Source organism: Musca autumnalis, unplaced genomic scaffold (assembly GCF_047663935.1).
Source record: "Musca autumnalis isolate F117 unplaced genomic scaffold, ASM4766393v1 scaffold_1, whole genome shotgun sequence".
In the NCBI taxonomy this organism is placed as follows: domain Eukaryota; kingdom Metazoa; phylum Arthropoda; class Insecta; order Diptera; family Muscidae; genus Musca; species Musca autumnalis.
The window spans coordinates 38,864,555-38,888,716 of NW_027411644.1; the positions used below are offsets into that span (position 1 = coordinate 38,864,555).

At 33.3% G+C, this 24,162-nt stretch overlaps 1 protein-coding gene across 8 annotated transcripts in view; it reads left to right on the forward strand.

Annotated features, from left to right (window-relative positions):
• Nucleotides 1-24,162, forward strand: part of LOC141397341 (kin of IRRE-like protein 1) — a 323,500-nt gene that overhangs the window by 18,994 nt on the left and 280,344 nt on the right. The window contains exon 1 of one of the 8 annotated variants that reach the window (XM_073973516.1): nt 22,934-22,952. The exons of the other annotated variants lie outside the window; for them this stretch is intronic. The gene's annotated coding sequence lies outside the window, so the exon portion shown is untranslated. Of the gene's footprint in view, nt 1-22,933; nt 22,953-24,162 lie in introns of those variants that run through there. 8 annotated transcript variants of the gene reach the window in all.

Genomic DNA, 24,162 nt, shown 5'->3' on the forward strand with positions numbered 1-24,162 from the left:
TCCTTAAGCTTTTAAAAAGGATGGAGAAAATCACAAATGTCAATAATAATTGAATTTAAATGATTATTAATAAATAAGAAATAAACAAATATTTTTGTTGCATATTTCTGGGGGAAGAGAATCCAATGGTTTATGTCTAATTTCCATCTTCTGATCTAAAATTTTGTCTCTGTGTTTAGAGAAAATGTCACAACACTATACACAGTCACTATTTCGTGCCACAGTTCGCTTTTCGCTTCAACAAATTCTTATTATAACTCACCCTATCCCTAATTTGGTTCAACAGCTCTCTCTTAGGGTTCAAAAGCTTAATATTATAACTTAAGGGCTCCCTAATCTTATTCAACAGGTTCCTACTCAACCCTCTTCACTTAAAATCGAACCTCTTCATACAAGGAACACATTTTGATAGTTCTCAAGCATACCATTTGCTTCAAATTTATGAAAGTTACAAAAATTACAAAGCGTACAGATATGATATTTTCAAGAATATTTATTTCAAGCATATAAATATTAGTGTTCCTCACTCAAATTGAAAATTCGAAGGAAAAGAAACTTAAACAATGCCATCTAGGGATTGTGTTATCGACACCTAAATTATTACGAAGATGTTATAAATGCTGACTTGTGTACATAACTGTACCATATTACTCATTAAAACAAAAAAATGAAATAAAAACAATGATATTCAGAAGACCATAGATTGCATTTATTTCGTAATCGCAATGTACACATTTGATATAATATAAAATATGATTAATATATAATATCTGCCTCTCGTAGTTCTTCAATTATAGAGACCATCTCATTTGTATGATCATATTTTTCACTTTGATTTGATTTCACCAACCGCTTTAGTCGTTCAACAAGAACATTGGGATCGTTCCAATATACATATTGAGGTTTTTCGGAATTTACTCTCATTAGGCCTTTACCAGTGTGAGTACCATCGATTATCTTCTTTATTATATTGGTGTATTTATATCCTTTGTTAGATTTTACACGTTCAGTATGGCTGTAGTTTACTTTATGTGCATTTGAGCCCAATAAAATTTTCTTATATATCTCCAACTCTGATTCATCGTAGTTTTTGGGTTTTTGATGAAATAGGAGTTCAAATAAGCCGTGTGTGAGTGCCCAATTCTGGTTTCCTACGATAATTTTTTCATTATTTATTTCTAAAGGTTTATCTCCAAATTTCCATTCCCCATTAACATCTTTATGTGGACCGTATACAGTGTCCAGATTATTATTGATTTTCAATTGAAGAAGATTGTTTTCATAATCATAATCATCATGATCAGAATAAAAAGATTCTTCTCCATCCTCATCGTTGCTTGACTCATCTTGATTATTATCTTCTTCGTACTCATCACCACTTGGAGTGGTTTCTTCTTTAACATGTTCCTTATATCTCTTGATACTGGAAAACGATGATTTCCCATACTCGGGTATATTTTCTGTTTTAGGAATGTATTTGGATGCATTTTCACTTGTTGTTTTAACTAATTTGTTTAACTCTTCTGTTATAGGTTTGAAGGTATTTTCCAATTGCGTTGTTCTTGCTTGTTCTCCCCTTTTGATGTTTTGAAATTTTCTTTTCAAAACATTTCGGGATTGAACCAATCGTTTCAACATTTCTTCGTCCATAGTTAGAGTTCTACTGTTAAATGTGGGACATTGTCACAATATAAATAGTGTATCCCTTGATCTAAGCCCAACCTAACCCGAACCCAACCTAACCCGAACCCAACCTAACCCGAACCCAACGTAACCCGAACCCAACCTAACCTGAACCCAACCTAACCTGAACCCAACCTAACCTGAACCCAACCTAACCTGAACCCAACCTAACCCGAAGCCAACCTAACCCGAACCCAACTCAACAGCATATATGTACATTTGTTCAATCTTTAATATTTTATAACATTGCATAGACGGTCATAATTGCATGATTAACAGTAGTAGATTATTAAAACTTACAGTCCCACAAATGTGTATTCACCTTTTCTATTGTTTATTATCCCAGAATAAAGATATATTTTTGTAGACAAACAATATTATTCATTTATTTAAATGTCAACATTTTTCAAGAAGAAACAAATGCAGAAGTAAACAAAGAGTGGTGCTATAGGCACCTCTAATATACATATCAAAAGCTTGAGTGTCGTCGGCTAAACTATAAACCATGGATCGTTTTCATCCAATGCCCATACGTTTTGTGCTTCTGGTATATACGGATAATATTCTTCTGAATTCTCCAAAGATTGGTTTGTTCGGGTTTCGTTCTCCTTTCCTTCAGCATCGGTTTCCACTCGCAGAGACTCATTATACTTTGCCTCGAATTCATTTACAGCTTTTACGCAAGCAGCCTCGAACTCATAATCCATTTCAAATAATTCAATTTGTTGTGGTGTATTTTGTGTTGCCTCGTAATGGTCTAACATATTGCAACAAATGTTTTCGAACTCTGTTTCATTCTCGAACTCAACTCCTAGCTCTCCGTTGATATTACTGACCATTTTTAGGTTTCTTACTTTTCTTGATGAAATGTCTCACTCCTTTAAAGGAATTTTGAAAACTGAATATAGTTTCCGAGTCTAACCAAACTTTTATAGGGGTTTAATGTTTATATTAAATATAAAAGGAATACATCAAAAGAAATGACTGTCCAAGACGACAAAACTATATATACATACATATAAGGTTTTATATAATAAATGCAATCTATGGTCTTCTGAATATCATTGTTTTTATTTCATTTTTTTGTTTTAATGAGTAATATGGTACAGTTATGTACACAAGTCAGCATTTATAACATCTTCGTAATAATTTAGGTATCGATAACACAATCCCTAGATGGCATTGTTTAAGTTTCTTTTCCTTCGAATTTTCAATTTGAGTGAGGAACACTAATATTTATATGCTTGAAATAAATATTCTTGAAAATATCATATCTGTACGCTTTGTAATTTTTGTAACTTTCATAAATTTGAAGCAAATGGTATGCTTGAGAACTATCAAAATGTGTTCCTTGTATGAAGAGGTTCGATTTTAAGTGAAGAGGGTTGAGTAGGAACCTGTTGAATAAGATTAGGGAGCCCTTAAGTTATAATATTAAGCTTTTGAACCCTAAGAGAGAGCTGTTGAACCAAATTAGGGATAGGGTGAGCTATAATAAGAATTTGTTGAAGCGAAAAGCGAACTGTGGCACGAAATAGTGACTGTGTATAGTGTTGTGACATTTTCTCTAAACACAGAGACAAAATTTTAGATCAGAAGATGATAATTATACATAAACCATTGCATTCTCTTCCCCCCCCCCCCCAAAAAAATATGCAACAAAATAACAAATTCTTAACAAATATTTGTCTGCTTCGATATCGTTCGACTCCCTTAATGTGCTTTCCTTGAAGATTTCAGGAAGGATATATTGAGAATCCATTTTGTAACAGTTTGAAAGTATGTTTCTGACTAATAAAATTATTACAATATAGGTATGCATTTATAGATCTTAAATGTTAATGAAGAGTTAGATTTTTTTGTTTTTCATAATTTGTGTATTCAATTGCGGAGAAATGGGGTGACATTTAGATTTTGTGATAAAAAGCAACATAAGCATATTTTCAAATTTTATTTCAAGGTCAAGTTGAAGCATACTTTTGCCTCTATTTGATATTCCAGCCGCATTTCTTATCTTTGAAAATGGTCCAATAATCCATAATAATAACAAATTGTATATTGAGTAATACTGAATGAAAAATCAATGATTCCTTCTTTTGTTTTAATGTAAACATATAACAACATACAGTTGATGATCATACATAAAAATACCTCAACATTGATCATTGCTTCAATCGAATAGTCGCAGAACAATGCTTAAAGCAAATTCTATTCTTTCCCTGCATTCCCCCTTCAAATCTCTTAATCATAATTTATACCATAGTGTTGCAGCATAATTCCATACTTTCCTCATAACTGTAATGAATAAAACATACACACGCACCCACATTTGTATGTTCCAATAACCCGAATCTTAATTTGACTTCCAAAATAAACATATCTAAAAGATCTAACGAATTCATGTGGAGCATTAATGTCATACATTCTTCACAACTGCAAAGATCCACTTATGTCCAAACCACTCCTACAATTCCATATTCAAGTCTTTGACGATTCCTAGTTTGACTTTTGAAATAAACAAATCGAAAAGAACATGAATTTCACAATATTGTGGAATTCATTAAGCATACATATGTTAAGTCAACTAAAAGTTCTTGTCGATTTCTTATTTGTAAAGATTGATTTTTCGCTATTCCCCTTTCCCCCTTCACTCTCCTAAAATAAACCTATCTTCACTTTTCCATACACAGATGTAAGGAATTCAACGTTATAATCTTAACATATTCCTTTTCAAGGTCAATGTGAAGACAAATATACATACATATCATACAAACGCTATGCCTCAACAATGGTCATCGATTTCTTATTTGTACACATTGGTTCCCCCATCCCCCTTAACTTCCCTAATCACATTTGCATTCATATCCAAATCCATTGCAAAGATCAATTTGAAGCAACCAAAAATTCAATCCACCCTTCAATTCAATATTAAAGACTTTGTCGCCTTCATCGAATAATAATAATAAACAAATCGAAAAGATCGATCGAATTCATATTCAAACACAGCAGATAGGCCCAGCCACTTGTCGCCTTTTGCTTTCGTTAAAGGCGACAATTACGCCTGCTGATTTAAAGGAAAGGAAAAAGAACCAAACGACATACACACAAACATACAATAAAGCGATCGTGGCTGCTGATCCAATCCAAAGCAAAGGAAACATACGGCATACACACAAACATATGTACATATAAACTCATTACCTCAACAATGGTCACTGCTTCAATCGAAGGGCAACATTCATACAAACATATGGTCAATGGTCTAGCTAGTCTTAAAGCATTCGATGCTTTCCCCTTTCAGCCTCTTACTCATAACAAAGTGTTGCAACATAAAGTATAGTACACATTGGCAAGCAAAACTGACAGTCATCGAGGTCTATTTCGTGAATATCAAAGCCTAACTGAAAAATATCTTTTGAAATCTCTAAATAATACCGTAAATATTGTATTTCAAACGTTTTTAGATAAATAAAAGTTGTTATTTTCCGGAAAATTGACCTAAAAGTACGTTGACTGTCAGTTTTGACTGTTAGTGTGTACTCCCCTTAATGCCTCATAACTACAAAGAATCAAACATACACACGCACCCACATATGCTTTAATATACCAAAGCATCCCTTCAATCCAATATTCAAGTCTTTGCTAATTCTTTACTTGACTTCTGAAATAAACAAATCGAAAAGATCCAAATGAATTCATTTGAATCTTTTTGATTTATGCACTCAAAGAAATTCTTTTTGAGTGCAGTTTCATTCATTTTTATTTAAACCCAGCTGATGATGACTCATTTATTTCACAACATTGGGAAATTAGATCAATGAACTGGCAAACGGACGTACAGGCGTTGATTTTAATCTTGATTGAGCATGCCCACGGACAAACGGAATTCCAAAAAGTTCCCACGGTCAGCAGACCGACGGACAAAGAGGACCACCCACGTTGATTTTAAGCATAATTGAGCATGCTTATGGACAGACGGACGGACAAACGGAATTTCAAAAAGTTCCCACGGTCAGCAGACGGACGGACAAAGAGGACCACCCACGTTGATTTTAAGCATAATTGAGCATGCTTATAGACGGACGGACAAACGGAATTCCAAAAAGTTCCCACGGTCACGCGGACGGACGGACGGAATTCCTAGAATTGCCTCATGGTAACACGTGTTATTTGTTTACATTACGGACGGACAGACGGAATTCCAAGAATTTTCCCACACTTACACATACATACATATCTTCTCAGTGTACCACCCACGTGTTTGTTTGTTTACATAAAGTATCAAATAACATATTTGTTTACATTATGTCGGCATTTTCCTTTGATTCAGAACGTATATTTACTAACTACTGAAGACGTTTAAAATGTCTTCTTTGGGAAACCGTTCCCTTTGAAAAGTAGACTATCTAGAGATCAACTTTGAGAAGGAGTCCTTCAAAAGGTCTTCTTTAAGGAGAACTTCTTCAAAAGTCTTCTTTGGGAAGAAGACCTTCAAAAGGTCTTCCTTAGGAAGAAGATTTTCAAAAAGCCCTCTTTGAGAAGAAAATCTCTATAAGGTCTTCTTTGGGAAGAAGATCTGGAAAAGATACTCCTTGGGTAGAAGGATTTAAAAAAGTCCTCTTTGAAAAGAAAACGTTCAAAACGTTTTCTTTGAGGAGGAAGCCTTCGAAAGCTCTTTTATGTAACGAAGAGCTCTCCCTATGGGAAGAGGGACTTCTTCTTTGGGAAGAAGATCTCCAAAAGGTCCTCTTTGAGAAGATGACCTTCAAAAGGTCCTCATTGAGAAGAAGACTTCAAAAATACTTCTTTGGGAAGAAGACCTACAAAAGATATTATTTTATTAGAAAGGTCTTCTTTTATGGGAAGAATACCTTCAAAAGGTCTTCTTTGAGAAGAAGACCTTCAAAAACCCTCTTTGGAAAAGAGTTATGGAAAAGGGTCGAAAGGTCCTCTGTGAGAAGAAAAAGATGATAAAAGTGTATGGAAAGGACGACTTTCAAAGATCTTTCAAAAGAAGGACTTCAAAAGGTCTTCTATTTGAAGAACTCTTTCAAAAGGTCTTCTTTGGGAGGAACATATTCATCAAATATTCTATGGGAAGAAGACATTAAAACATATCTCCCCTGTTCAAAATGTCTTCTTTTAGCGACATATGTTTTCTCACTATCTATAACGACATTGCTGACATAACGAGGAGGAGATATGAAAAAGAAACCAACATAAATCCTACACACTGTCGTATTAATGTCTTTCTTTCGTTTCCTGCGTCATCCCAATATATTAGAAACTATTTTTAATTAACATATTTTATATGTTTTTCATATCCCTTTTCATATCCCGCTTACTTCAAATGTTTCGAGCATGCCAAGGAAGTTACCAACTTTCCAAGAAAAAAGAAAAAATCTTAAGGAAAAATGTTATATACAACAACAAAATTCAACTCCTTCATCTATGGCAAATTTAATTTAAATGTTTTTGAGGAGCAATTAAAGAAATAAACGTTTCACATGGAATAACTCATGACATTCCCCATGGAACATTTGATTAAACACACATACTCCCACCAGCAAACAAACAAACACGCACATATACACAGTAGATGTCAAACACACTTTTACTCCTTGGGGATATTTTTGTGTTTTTCGAATTTAATTTATTCGAAACAACGAAAGCTAGACTTTTAATGTTTCACATTTGAATATCAATACGTTTAAAGAGAAAAGTTTTGTTTTCAATCCCCACATCCTCTGCACTTATAAATCTTCCGAATCGCAGACAAAGGAGGAAACCAAAGCAATGGAGGGCGTCGTTTTATTACGCGTCTGTGTGTGTCTCTCTTCTTGTCTTTGTCGCTACCGCCAAGTCACGTTCAAAATATTGCAAGACAAAGCATATACAGATTGTTTGGTTATTCATTTGGCAGAATTATTTTTTTTATGTCTGAATTTAGTATTCGTGATGGGGAGAAAAACAAAACACACAAAAAACATATAAAATAAAAGCGAGTGATAAGAATACTGATAATGAATATGGTAGGTCATGAGAATTTAATACTTTTGGTTTGGTTTTTGCCACCATTATATATTGATTTTATGTATGTATTTTAAAGTAGGGTAGGATTATTAGTTTTAATACAAACTTTAAAAAATTTCGATACTTTTAATTAAAAATTTAGATTAATGCATACAAATACAAAGGAGTAGCCAGTGTTTGTTTATAGAAGCTTAATTAGAAAAAAATAATTAGAACAAATGGAAAAGGATTTTAATCTATAAATTCTATAATATCCGACATATCTTAACGAAATCGGAACAAAATTCGGACGATACGTCCGATGTCTGATCCGAAATCGTAACGATATCTTAACGAAAATTGTATGAAGTGGTTGACATAATTTCGGAACGAAATGTCGAGCGACATCGTATCGATTTCGATCCGATTTCGTAACGAAATCTGAAGAAAATCCTTGGGAAATTCGGAAAGGAAATTTCTTTCCGACATTCGTTCCGAAATCTGTACAAAATCTGAACTATTTCCGCTACGAAAAATCGTTTAGAAATCGGAACGAAATCTGAACGACGTTGCTTCCGAAATTGTTCAGACGTGTCGCATATCCGACATTTGGTTTGCTGGGCTGTTTCTTTCAGGTTGTAAAATCTTTTCTTAAATAAAAATCCTGACCATTTTCCTCAAAGGTTTTCCGTGCCTTTTTCGATGAGAACATTACAAATAAAAACCAAAAGTAGCTCGAACATCTTAGAAAATACCAGGAGAGGTTTTTTTTCTCACATGACAGAGGTCTGCATGATTTAGTTTATCATAAAGGTAAAAACATCTTCTTATCTAAATGATGCAATGTGATTCAGAATTATTCACTGTCCAAACGGCATTTTATTCTGAATGAATCATTTCTAATTATTTTTGTTTGTTCGGCAAGTAAAATGTCAGACTTTTCTTCAATTCAAAGCCAATCAAATCAGTTCTATGGTTAGTAAGCGACCTACCACAAATCCCAAAAGTTAATAGGCCGAAATTTATTTTTTAGTGTCATAGCCGACGATGTACAATTTTGTTATACCCTCAGCATTTATGCTAACGAGGGTATATGGGAAATATTGCCAATTCTTTCACATTCCATTTTCAAAAAATTTAAATTTTCCTTTCGCACTACATCAACGATTTCTGTCTACATACGTTAAGAAAAATTCCACTGGCGAGTAAATTTTTGGTTGTTGCGTTCAAAAGTTATCGCTAAAGTAAAGCGCTAATTATTTTAATGAACACAATTGTCACTAAAAAGTTATCAGTGAGTAGATTCCATAATATTTGTAAAATGTTACTCAGTACTCGCGGAATTTAACCGTCAAAAGTTACAAAAATAAAAACTTAACGGGGAATCAAATGAGCCCAAAATTATAATGATCGGAATAATAGTTTGGATGTTTAAGGAAAAATAAGCATATATTTAAATGGTTTTATTTAGCTCACCCCGTTTGTTTTATTATTTATTCTTGGGTCAAATTTAGTAATTCAAATTTCACCCTCTTCCAGTCAACCGATTAATCTGAAATTTTGTATACACTTTGGATTTTGGTGACAATACAATTATGTTTATTCATTATCATTATAAATTCAAGATGGCCGACGCTACAAAATGGCGGATAACGTAGGTTTTATCAATCCCACCAATATGGGTATCAAATAAAAGGGCTTGACAAGAAGAATACAGTGCACTATACAACCTCAATATTTAAGATGGGCGCAGCCACTAAATGGCGTATAATTAAGATTTAAATTTAGAAATTGAATCTGTATTTTATGTATCTGATTAATCCAGCCTGAATCCACTACCTAAGTCAAGATTTTTTATCGTGTTGAGGACTGTGTGGCGTTAGGGTGGCTAAAAATGATACGTCGTTAGCGGTACAGTTGGACTGCAATAAACTAACGGGCAAGAAACCTTGCAATAATGAAGCACTAAATGAATTAAACAGAATGCGAAATAAAAACTAGAAAATAAAAATAGGTAAAAAAACTTTTTAAGTTAAACGGTTTTATCTTAAACATACAAACATTAAACATACAATATTTAAGATAAATGTACTAAAAACCAAAAAATAATAAAATAGGCAGTTGTTCAACCGACAACGATGGACGTGTGATAAGTAGGGCTAGAATGTGGAAACAAGCTAGCAAGCTCGATTATAAGCGAGTTTTAGGGTTTCATAGTGGTGAGCGAGTAGTACTTTGTCGATTAAAGACAAACTACGAGCAGTGAAACGATTCCTCGCCAGCCAGCAGTGTGAATGTCCAACGATAAACTAGTTGAAACATCTCTTTTATTTACATGGAGTGTATAACTATTGGAATTTCCATGAGCAAGAAAATAGTAAGTAATTTCCTCACCGTCTGAGGGCCAACTGCCTAACGACGAATTAAACGATTCTTCTATCGCACATTAAATCGATAATTTGTAGACAATTGACATTCCCCACGGTTTTATTTTAGTCTAGTCTATGCATATGTTTATAATTCCCACGACTGTATCTATTTTATTATTTTTTGGTTTTTAGTACATTTATCTTAAATATTGTATGTTTAATGTTTGTATGTTTAAGATAAAACCGTTTAACTTAAAAAGTTTTTTTACCTATTTTTATTTTTATATAAAAAAATAAATTTTGGTTAAAAAAATAGTTTTCACATGCATTCTAGAGTTGAAAGTAATGCAATTCTATTATTTTTCTTGAAACTCCCAAGAAAATGGGCGGATTTTGCTTTAGCTTCGTTCACGCAGAAAGTTTCCCATTGAGGAAAATTATCGGGTTATTGAGATAAATCAAAGCCCATATCTTTTAATTTGTATATATTTTTCGCAATATAAAATGGATCTTAGCGTCCAGAAGCATCGTCTGCATCATAGCACTAAAACCCCTATAAAACATCGATAATTTGTGCAAAGTGCATACAATTTAGCTCCGCGTCTGGTTTCAGTGTCACAATCAAAATCTACAAAGATATATACATATATATATTTCAAGGCGAGTGCCAATTGTAAAAACAAGTGAGCAAACGCTATAGTCGGACGGGGCCGACCATGTGATACCATACGACATTACCCCTGAGAATTAGCTTTCAACAAATCAAAATTCCTTTATGAAACATATTGGTTTAATGATATGGGACCTACAGTTTATCGCCGAGTACAAACGGCGAGCCCTAAGATACTACTTGTAGAGAAGTTTTACATGGCTGAAATACTCAGAAATGAGGGGTTCAACAATTGATGTTGCCTGGCCAGAAATGTTTTCGCAGTAATTATATATATCATATATTTCTATTAAATATTCTAAAATTGCAAAAATGACATTGTTTAACCCCTTCTGCTACATTATTAAATTTTCTTTGAATATCAGGTTCAATTTTGGAATACAAATATTCCCAGTTACAATGACACTCCTTCAATTTATAGAACACTACAAATGCTGTATAAAAATTGTCAAATCTATCGTCCAAAAATTGTGCACTTGTGCCATAATTATGCTTGATAATGCACACGGTTTTGTGCTTTTCAGGGTGATATCATTGTGGTATAAACTTATATATGAGGGAAAGACATCAAAATTTAGTTTCCACGAAGCCAAGGTTTGTACTCTTATAATACGCGAGCTATTGTAGTTTACCAGTAACTATGTCTATTGCTTGATCAAATTAAGTCTTTTTGAACAAAGCTCAAACATTTCACAAAAAAAAACAAGTAAGGGACAGCTATAGTCGGACGGGGCCGACCATGTGATACGCTACACCACTAACCCTTGGTATTAGTTTTCCCCAGAATTTATTTTATATGACTACAGCATATCATAGCCATCCAGCGATACATACATAAGTTGACATACATGATAACTAGGCTGGTTTTATGTCAAAGAGAAAAATTGATGTCGGATTTTTTAAGCGGCACTCCTATAAAACTAGTAGTTTTGTTGGATTTTAAAATTGCCAAAGTTTGAGCACAATTGGAATATGTTGACATGTACCACAGAGGCCTCAAAGTAATATGTATGGGGCCAACGTTGAATTGTCACGAAATTGCTTTAATTGCCGTAATTAATGTTCAATCGATGAATCCTACCAAACAATTTTAAAATCAGCTAGATTTTAATAAAAAGCTTAAATTACCTAAAATTGGTCAAATATACTATTGGAGCAATATCAAATTCTTTGTAAGATTCGTTTTTAAGCCACATTTCTCATCGATTGTACAATAAATGTAGCCTTTAGAACAATTTCGTGAAAATTAAACTTTGGCCCCATACAACATTACTATCGAAACTTTGAGGCCCCAGTGCTACATGTTAACATCTTCCATTTGTACTCAAACTTTGGCAATCTGAAAATCTAACAAAACCACCCTAATGATAACATACCAGAGATATAGCTTCATTACTGGAAACGTAAGATGGCATTGTCCTTATTTTATAATGGATGTGTATTAAGAATAACTATCAAAAGACCCTTATAATAGCGTTCGGCGATTTTTACGGAACCGACCAATACAAAAACGACAAATATTTCGTGGTATTATATTATGTACGCCCAAAGGGGATACAAGAACTTCAAGAACCCGTACATTATTGTAATTTGCCTTAATTTATAAATTGGGAATTTCTCTAGCATGACTTAAAAAATTGTCTATCACGTCTATAAAAGAACCCACTTATATCACAGACAGTAGCTCCGTTATCTAACCGCTACCTTGATGTAATTTGAATATAGGAAGAGGTCAAGGAGTATTCAAGTTTCGCATTCGTAATTTGCCAGAATATGTCCCCTAAAAATTAAAATAAGTTCCAAATATCAAATTGGAATATTTTCCCAGAAAATTTATAGTCAATTTCACTAACAAAATACTATTATCCAAAATTATTGACATCTTCCTTGACTAAAGCTCCTAGCTTGTGCAACATTTTATCAGTTCTGAACTATAACTGGGACCCCTAGCGTGTTTATGGTTACACTATACACAATTAAAACTGTGGAATCCCTGCATATTTTTGTGAAGATTGGTCCATAATTGCGGCCTGTAGCGTGATTAAAATTTTTAATGGACGGACGGACGCACATCTCAAAATCGCTTTATCTCGTCGAGATATGAATTTTGGTATACCACATAGGAATCTACGACGAATATTTCGCGGCGTTACATGAATTTTCGGAAAAACTAACTTACAATACCCTTTCCACATAGTAAGTAGGGTATAATTATTTAATTGAATTAATTGACCTATCATGATCTAATTTGTTTTGTATTGAAAAAGTGATATCTAGCGAAGTCCACACACATCCAACCAATATGCCACGATCGTTTCGCTGGATGTGTTGCTAGACAAGAACTGAGATTGAAAACTTATATATGTATATACTAAACTTATTCGAAATTTGCAGTTGTGAAGTATTTTTGAAGCCTTTTTTAGCCTAGTGTCTCTGGTCTTCATAGAATCGTTCTTCAATACACACACATATACAATCGAAGAGGTTTTTCCTTCATGAATTGTAATGCCTTCCAGTTCGGGCAGCCGGTATCATGGGTTGGATGTGTGTGGACTTCGCTATATATCACTTTTTCAATACAAAACTCCTTAGCTAAGCATGGTAGCTAAATTAATTCAATTAAATAATTTGTTAGTCAAATTTTTGGCTGGTCTTTCACCCACATATAAGTTTATATAACAATTATATCACCCTGAAAAGCATAAAACCGTGTGCATTATCAAGCATAAGTATTAGGGTTATGACTTTTTGAAATTTTTTCTCAAAAATAATTTTCTGTAGTGAGAATGAATGAACTTTTGCCTATTAATGCCTAAAATAACATTCATTCTATTTTATTATAAAAAAGGTTCCGCACAAACCAATTTGAAAATTTCTGAAAAAATACTATGCAATGAAACAAAAAAATCTCAAAAAATTATTTCCTGTTGCATATTCAAAAAGGTCCCCCACGAACCACTTTTAATTTTTATGATATAAAAAATAAAGTTAAATATAATATAAAATGTTAAAAATTTAATAATACGACGATAAAATTAGTGAGTGTAATTTTGGTTATGTCGTATTTCCAGTTAAATACCTGCTTACAGTGACTTAAAATTTTTTTCAAAAGTTCAGAAATAAAAAGCTTTAAAAGTTTTTTGTGCGGAAGTTTTTTCATCGAATCACTTTATAATTAAGATTTTATGTAATCTTAGGTAAAAACTCATCAAAATATCACACAGGGATACGAGGTTGTAAAAAAGTTATAACCCTAATAGGTATAGCACAAGTGAACAATTTTTTGGACGATAGATCTTCAATAATTTTACAATTTTCCCTTTGACAATTTTTATATAGAATTTGTAGTGTTCAATAAATTGGAGGAGTGTCATTGTAACTGGGAATATTTGTACTCCAAAAATGAACCCGATATTCAGAGAAAATTTATTGATGTTGCAGAAGGGGCTAAACAATGCCAATTTTCCAATTTTAGAATATTTAATAGAAATGTATGATATATGTAATTGTTGCACAAACATTTTCTGGCCAGACCACATCAATTTTTGAACACCTCAATAATGTTGGCGACATTTTCTTAGTATTTCAGCCATGTAAAACTTCTCTACAAGTGGTACCCCAGGACACGGCATTCGTACTCGGCGATAAACTGTAGGTTCCATATCATTGAACCAATATGAATCGGGGTGCACTCATTGATATAGAAGAAAGCTAATTCCCAGGGGTAATGGTGTAGGGTAGCACATGGTCGGCCCCGTCCGACTATAGCCTTTGATTACTTTCTGTTTTCAGGGGGTAACAACTTTCTTGTTTTTATGATTTTGCAAATGTTTAATTGCCCAACTGTATTTGTTCATATATGTTCAGCTGTTCATTTAAAGGTTTTAATTTAAAACATTAGGTCAATTTATTATTTTCGTTTTTGTTGGTTTACTTAGTTTTTTCCACATGTTTTTGTTTTCCTCACGGATTCACAAACAGATTACAAACAATTTAAATAATATATTGCACGACTAATAACTTGCTATTAGTCTTCACAAAATTTCCAAAAAAGAGGGTAACGTGACAATAAAACATTAATTCTGGCAACACTTTTCAATTCTTACCCGGATAGTTGAGCAGCAGAAGAAATAAAGTAAAATACATAGATTTTTCTACTGCAACGCGCTGAATCTAAAAAGTTCTTACAAATATTTATTTAGCTCTTATTCCACTCACTTTTTCTCTTAACATTACACTGAATATTTCTCAATCAGAAATAATTCACTGAGAGGATATATTTGAAATGTGCAGAGAGATGAAAATCAAATCTCTTCAAAATGAGAATGCATTTGGAATGTCATGCTCAACTGCAATTTCTCTGTACAAAATAAATGCAATGCCACAATGAACCCTACCAACCTTACGTAAAGGACACAAAAACAAACTCGCTGGCAGCACATCTATACTCAACGACATGTATGCATGTAACAATATGTGTATATATATGTATGAGTCCGGGGTGTTATATAGTAAAATGTTATAGTTTAGTAGCGCAGTATAGTAAGTAAGACAGGCATTTCCTCTGTTTTATAGACTGCTTTCGGCCATGAGAGAGGTGAATTGCAAGCGGAGAGCTGTGATAATTACAAAGGTAACCGTTTAGCTGTCCAAACTATTTAATAAATGTACGTGGAACGATAACGCGGCTGTTTTCAACAGACTTCCTTTTAATGGATATTTGAAAAATATGGCACGGTCACACTTTTACAGAAAATGGCAGGACGAAAAACACGCACGAACACATGTACACACTTGTGCATAAAAAACACACATATATACATCCGTAAGGCAACTATTCATTTTCCCATTTCGCATGGCGAACGTTGTTACATCGGGTAGCAGCAGCTGCTGGCAGTAAGGACAGTCAGTATAGGACTGCAACCTTATACAACAATAGTTATGTTGTGTTTTGGCCAGAGAACTACTATTTCTGGCCAACCAACAGGAAACAATAGTTCAACATTAAATTAAGCTCAGGCTCAAACATACACACAGACACATAATTACACAAAAATACACACACAAATAGACGCATGTTTGTGTATGTAATACACATAAATATGAACAAAATACAGGACACGGACATGAAACAGTACACAACTGTAAACAGCAAACGATGGCATAGTGTTGTGTGTTATACACGCACATACAAATTAATAAACACACACACAATCGAAACAGCAATAAAGCCATCCAGCGCAGTAAATGTAATTGCAAACGAGTGTTAAAGCCATCCAGCGCAGTAAATGTAATTGCAAACGAATGTTTTTGGCTGCATGGATGCGTGGCAGTCACTACACAAATGAACCTCGGTCCCTACCCTGGCAATGGGAATGGATCCGTCGGTGTGTGTGTGTTGTTTTTTCCGTGGTGTTTCTTAATGTTGGTACAGTACAGTTGTTTTTGGGCACTTTTTCGACCAAAAATTATGAGAACTTTTTGCTTTAGGAAAAATATGAAATTAACATAATAGTATAAAGGAAACAAATTCTTAACTGAAACAAGTTAAAGTCACCAAAACTTAAATTTTTGAGAAAAAATGAAGGTATTCTGAAGGGGTCGCTCTATTCTACAGTGGTAAATATTCTCTAAAATGTATGGGAATGAGTTATGCGTAAAATCTACGATTCTAGTAGACTGTACGATTCCAAAAATTAGATTGTGGAAGGAATAAGCCAGCCTTGTCAGGCATTACACTTGATAAAAAGAATGCTTGCCAAAGCAGAATATACGGGTGTATTCTTAATCAGGCGGGATTTACTTGTACCCAGTATTACTGAAAGTAATTGGTTTTCAATATGGAGTGAATATGTATCGATATTCTAATACAATATTTCTGTACACTTAAGTTTTAAAGGGGTTCTATTCAAATGAGGCAATTTTTTACATGGATTTTTGACTTTATTTTGCATTCGTTGTATAATTCTTATATAAATCGGATTTGAATACAAGTAAATGACTCCAAACACATGAAACAAAAAAATATAAAATAAAAAATAATTAAAAAAATTAAGTTTTAGTGTTTTATTTGGAAATGCACTTAAAACTAGAAAATAACTTGTCGCTTAGCCTCAATAAATACATATATTCTTTCTCATGATGGAATCTCTCAAATAAAACGCTTGCCGTTTAATTGAGAGATTCCATCATGAGAAAGAATATATTTATTGAGGCTAAGCGACAAATTATTTTCTAGTTTTAAAAGCATTTCCAAATAAAGCACTGAAACTTATTTTTTTTTAATTATTTTTTATTTTATATTTTTTATATTTTTTTTCTAATCGGGGTAAAAATGAAGATAAAATCCTTAAAACACTTGAAATCAGGTGGTACATTTTTAGTGAGAAAGTATCTGTACCAATGGGGGTCCCATTGCAAAATTACAGCCAATTCAGCCTAAAAATGAAGATAAAATCCTCATAATACTTGAAATCGGGTGGTACCGCTATAAGGGGGCTATACCAAAACCTGGACCTATGTTCACAATTTTTGGTGGGTAAATGTATGTATCATTGGAAATCCCAAATGCTAAATGACAGCTAATTCGGGTAAAAATGAAGATAAAATCCTCAAAAAAACCTGAAATCGCTATATTGGGGCTATAGGGAAAAATGGACCCATATTGGATTTGGTTTCATATTCATGTATTGTCATCCAAATCTAAAAAGTGTACAAAATTTCACTTCGATTGGCCAACTGGGCGTTACGAAATAAGTCCCCAATGAAATAAGTCCCCAAACTGAAAATGAAATAAGTCCCCAAATTTGGGGCGTTATTTCATAATGAAATAAGTCCCCAAAAATTTAAATGAAATATCTCCCCAACGAAGTGAAATAACTCCCCAAAATAAAATGAAATAACTCCCCAAATTTGGGGACTTATTTCATTATGAAACAAGTCCCCAATTTTAAAAATGAAATAATTCCCCAAAAAATTGCATCGATTGTTATGTTTTTTTGTTCGTATGCAGCAAAAATAGTAATTGATAACATATACAGTTATACAACATCAATTTAGATACAAATTTTCTACGCAACAAGGCCACTTGAAGGCGTTATTTTGTTCTTCAATTGAGTTATTTTTCAAAGATTTTATTTTCATCTGAAAAGCAAACTTTTCGAATTTCCTCTTGGAAAATATTTACTTTTGGTACCACATTTGTACACATGCCGTTTCTCTCATATATTATCCAAGTTAAAAAGATTTTCACCGTTATCTTACCGTTTTCCAATAACTCTGTTGACTTATCTATTTCACTGTCTTTCATAGGAATATTTTTTTAATAAAGATAAATGTTCAATGCTTTGAAATATTAAGAATTTGAATGTAAATTGTTTTGTTGTGAAAATATCAACCTATTTTCACAACAAAACAATTTACGATCAAATGCGATGAATGGTAGTACGAGTAGTTGTTTGTGGGAAAAAGACGTGCCTTGGTTTCAAGTTAAAAATTCGCGCGAATTTTTAACTTGATACCAAGACACGTCCTTTTTCCCACAAACAACTACTCGTACTACCATTCATCGAAAACGATTTGATACATATTCAATGCTTTCAAATATTAAGAATTTTAATGTAAATTATTTTGTTGTGAAAATATCAACCTATTTTCACAACAAAATAATTTACGATCAAATACGATGAATGGTAGTACGAGTAGTTGTTTGTGGGAAAGAGGACGTGTCTTGGTTTCAAGTTAGAAATTCGCGCTAATTTTTAACTTGATACCAAGACACGTCCTTTTTCCCACAAACAACTACTCGTACTACAATTCATCGAAAACGATTTACTTTCACAATCATATTTCCCTATGCTTTTAGTTATATATACTCCTTCTTCATTCTAATGATTAAGCTCCATATTTTTTGTTAAACAAACTTTCCATCTTCCACATTCACTCTTGATTTGCAACCTTTTATGCTGCAAATGCAGGTGTTGTGTGTAAATCATTTTTGGAATATATAATACCTTCAAACTTTTTTCTCAGCGGCAATAATTTCGACTTCCATACTAATCAGTAGACGCTCTTCAAAAAACTACTTGATAAGCAATAACTACATGAGAAAGCACAACGACTGCGTGGTAAGTCCAGTGGGATATAATTTGCAATTTTAGAAAAATGAAATAAGTCCCCAAAATAATTTTTGGGGATTTATTTCATTTCTAAATTTGGGGAGTTATTTCATAATGAAATAAGTCCCCAAAATTTTGTAATAAACAATATTACATACAACAAAAATATATTCGATAATACGAATAACGGTAAATTCTATAAAAATTAAAAAATCAATAGGGAAAAAGTGTACATACACCCAATGAAATATTAAGATTACCGTAAAATTTATGAAATAAGCAAAACAAATTTTACATTTTATTGCTTTATCAAATGTCTCTGGTTGTCTATGATATATTTTAGACAAAATAGGAACATATTTGTGCTTTAATTGACGTTATTTAAGGTCAGACTTCGCGTATAGCTCGTTAAGGCGGACCCTTGCAGATTTCTTTGAGTTTTTCAGTCTGGTAGTTTATGAAACCCCAGGAAATACAGTGGGACTAATTATTTTGAGATCCTAGAGCACTTTGAAGTTGTTCTTATGGATAATATATGCCCCTGACCTTCGCTAAATATGCGAATTCCTAAGTTTTTCCTAAATTTTATAGTTTTCACAGCATTCCAAGGGTCAAATTACAAGCAAGAAACTTGGAATTACCTTGTAATACATTTTTGGACCTTAACTCAATCACAAATGTACAACATTATTCTACAAACCCGCTCCTAAAGTTTCCAAAACATCAAAATAAAAGCACCACCAAAGAATGCATGCAATTTGTATGAAATTTACACTGGTAACTACTATGCCCTCTTATTATGATCGCTAGGGTCACTTCAAGAGCTATAAATGTCGGATACTTTTACATTGCTGATTCAAGGGATACTCGAGGATTGCACCAGACCTTATTACAAGGTAATTCGAAGGCTTCGGCATGTAATTTGCCCCTTGGAATGTTGTGAAAACTATAAAATTTATGAAAAACTCAGGAATTCACATATTTAGCGAAGCTCAGGAGCATATATTATCCATAAGAACAACTTCAAAGCGCTCTGGGATCTCAAAATAATTAGTCACACTGTATTACCTGCGGTTTCATAAACTACCAGACTGAAAAACTCAAAGAAATCTGCAAGGGTCCGCCTTAACGAGCTATACGCGAAGTCTGACCTTAAATAACGGCAATTAATCCACATGTATGTTCCTATTTTGTCTAAAATATATCATAGGCAACCAGAGACATTCGATAAAGCAATAAAATGCAAATGTGTATTGCTTATTCCATAAATTTTACGTTAATCTTAATATTTCATTGGGTGTATGTACACTTTTTCCCTATTAATTTTTTAATTTTCATAGAATTTACCGTTATTCGTATTATGGAATATATTTTTGTTGTATGTAATATTGTTTATTAGGGATATGAGATAGAACTATGTACTTGGATTTTCATAAGAATGCTTCCTTACCCTTATAACCCGCGATTTATAGGGTGTATGTAGACTTTTTTGGTTGACTGTAAATCCCCGAAAATTTAAATTATAGTTGTTGTTGTTTTGTGTATAAAATTTTGGGGACTTATTTCATTTTCAGTTTGGGGAGTTATTTCATTGGGGACTTATTTCGTAACGCCGGCCAACTGCAACTGTGTGGAAAATGAGTTACCAGATTTGAAAAGCAAGTTAAATACACACCGTAAAAACACTGTAAAAATTGACCAATATTAATTTTCATTTATTTTCATTTCATTTATTCATTTATTGTCATCCAAATCTGAAAAGTGTGCAAAGTTTCAGTTCGATTGGTCAACTGCAACTGTGTTAAAAATGAGTTACCAGATTTGAACTAAACGGACACCAAAGCAAGTTAAATAAAACACTGCACTATGGGCTCAATGACAGGTTTTTGAGGCAACAAGTCACTGGAAGCTGCTGGTCCTTTCAAATTTAGCCCCGATGTTTATAATGAGCATAAAAATACATCTGCAAAATTTGGAAGGAATCGGTTTAGATATAGGTATAGCTTTCATATATATATATGTTTCAACCAATTTTATCCGATTTAATATTTAAGGCGCACTAAGGTCACAATTTGCATCCAAGCTTTAACATTGGATATGCTAAACAGGAGTTCAATTTAGAAAATTATTCAGGTCTGCCATGATGTACGAAATATAAATCCTCAGAAATGGCTGGACCGAATTTGATAAAACTTTGACTGTAGATTATAATTGATCGTAAGGTAGTTTTTATACCGAAAAATGGATCGGGTTGGGGACCTCCCCCACAACGGGTTTTAGCCAAACGCGAAATCTCAGAGATTATTAGACGTATTGTATACCAATAGCAATTGTGACCTCCTTCATTAATTGATGATTTGGAAGTAGAATACCGCGGTCGCGTCCGATTTTTGAATACTTTATAATTACAGGTTAAGATTTTTTAAATTTAGTAGGTGTTACTAAATTAAGAGATCTTGAACATAAAAGCCCAGCAAAATTAAATGGAAGTGATTCCATGTGAAATCATGATTTCACTGGTTCTTTTGCATGAATGCGAAAGGAGTCGTGAAAGATCCCATCTTTTTCATCGAATTTTCATGAGTGCAATTGAAGTCGTGAAAGGTCCGATCTTTTTCATCGAATTTTCATGAGTGCAATCGAAGTCATGAAAGATCCGATCTTTTCATCGAATTTTCATGAGTGCAATTGAAGTCGTGAAAGATCCGATCTTTGTCACAATATTATCATGAGTTCAAATAAATTGATAAGTAACCGCACAATAAATTATCAAATACTCATATACCCGAATAATTGCGTACTTGCAAAAGTAATTGTTAAAATGAAAATAAAAGTCAGATGAAAGTGGTCCATAGTGGCAAAATTTATATATTTTAATTAAAAATACAATGTAAATTGATATAAAACAAAAGAAAAATATATTTTGTGTTTGGAAACCTGTTTCGTTTTGTGGATATTAAAAAGAAGTATGAAAAAGACCCGGTCTATAAACCACGAGCTTCCCCAGCCGACCAACACCGATATAGTAAAACATATCGAGCTGCAATTATTGGGTTGGTTGGGCCATGTTAACAGGATGGATAAAGATGCCACCGGCATATGAATACGAGCCATTTGACGTTATGCGACCCGAGGGAACAAAACTCCAATGGAAAGATCACGATATCACAAGCATGGCATGCAAAGTGAGAGAAGCAAAGTAGGAGATCGGTAAAATAAGTATAAAAGAGACCATAACGTGGTAACTATTACAGGATAAGCTTTTTCTTTTGAAATAAAATAACAGAATTCAAATTTATACTAGATTTCCCAAACGATGAGCTTGGTTCAGAGATTGACACATAATTTATCGAATATTGGAAAAACGGAACCCCCAAGTTGAAAGAAGTATCTTGCAGCCATCAGAAGAGATAAATATGATATTGCAGATTAATGTAATATATAATTTTGAAAATTACATACAAAATAAAGAAAAATAACATCTGGCGATACAAATCATCTGCGCATTGTATTCTTATTAATTCAACAAATTACATAATTGTATTGCGAATTTTATTTCTGATTGGCAAAAATCCGGATCCAAAGCATTGGTGCAAGAAGCCATGACGAGGAACTGGTGCAAGAAACCATGACAATGAACTGGTGCAAGAAGCCATGACAATGAACCGGTGCAAGATGCTATGACAATGAACTGGTGCAAGATGCCGTGACAATGAACTGGTGCAAAATGCCATGACAATGAACAGGTGCAAAATGTCATGACAATGAACTGGTGCAAAATGCCGTGACAATGAACTGGTGCAAAATGCCATGACAATGAACTGGTGCAAAATGCCATGACAATGAACAGGTGAAATCAGGTGTCACTCCCTTGTAAATTTCATCGGTGATTCACCTAAATTTGCACTTATGACAAGTCACTTGAACCTATGATTCAACTCATGATCTGTCATCGAACATTTTGCTGGGAGATTTCAGTGCTTTGTATAACTCGATTAAGATAACTATCAAATTTGGCGACTTGTGTCATATTGACAAGTCCCACTCCCAGCAAAGCCCAATAATTAAAATATATCCACATTTTTAAGTGTCACGCTGTCTGTAAGTATTTTTCTATAAGTTTACGGATCCATATAAACTACACAAAAAATACACCATAAATCTGCATCAAATATTCCTTACCAAATTTAACTTTTTTTAATTCTTAATCAGAATATTAATTTACATACCTTTACACGTGTTATCCATTAAATAACTGTTTATTATGTTAGCCTTTTTTAATTGATGTGGTAAACTTTAACAAAAAAAAACTATTTATAATTGCTAACAAATATTGTGCAAAAATTTGTATTAGGGTCTTGAAATTTGATGAAAATCGAGGCTTAGAGCTCCAAAAAATATTTTTATGAAGAAATCGGTAGAAATAATTTATAAAGTCAAAATTGTATACTGAATTATGTTCAAAAATTTCTATACTACAATAAAATTACCAAAAAGTCACATTTGATAGGTTTATGAGTTCGAAACAGAGGAAATATGGTAAAGATAACTCAAATTTCTACCTTTCCAATCCAAAAATTTATATTTTTCTCAGGAAAGTGAATGCACATCGATGGATTTCACCAAGTTTCGTTGGCTGTGAACATCTACAGGTCCAAAAAATAAAGAAAATTCCACCGCCGAACGCTCCATCTCACCATCAAGTCCATGGAATTTCAAAAGGTTCTAAGACATTTGATGTGAAGAAACAGCTTAGCGATAGGGAAAGGCAGACGTTAATTTTTTCGAAAGGAAAGGGTGTAATTTTGATGGTTATGATGTTCACACATCTTTTCCTCATAGTATAAGTACCGAAAAATTATTCTGATCCGTTATTGCACAAAATAGCGCCTATGTTTCTGTGCTTTCCTTATCATCCGATATCATCTAAATCAAAGCCATTGATGTTGACATGAAGCGTTCGGCGGTGGATGTCCACAGCCAACGAAACTGCGTGGAAGCCATCGATTTGCATCCACTTTCCTGAGATAAAATATAAATTTTTGGATTGGAAAGGTAGAAATTTGAGTTATCTTTACCATATTTCCTCTGTTTCGGACTCATAAACCTATCAAATGTGACTTTTTTGTAATTTTATTGTAGTACAAAAAATTTTGAACATAATTCAGTATAAAATGTTGACTTTATAAATTATTTCTACCGATTTCTTCATAAAAATATTTTTTGGAGCTCTAAGTCTCGATTTTCATCAAATTTCAAGACCCTAATACAAATTTTTGCACAATATTTGTTGGCAATCAACACTAACGGC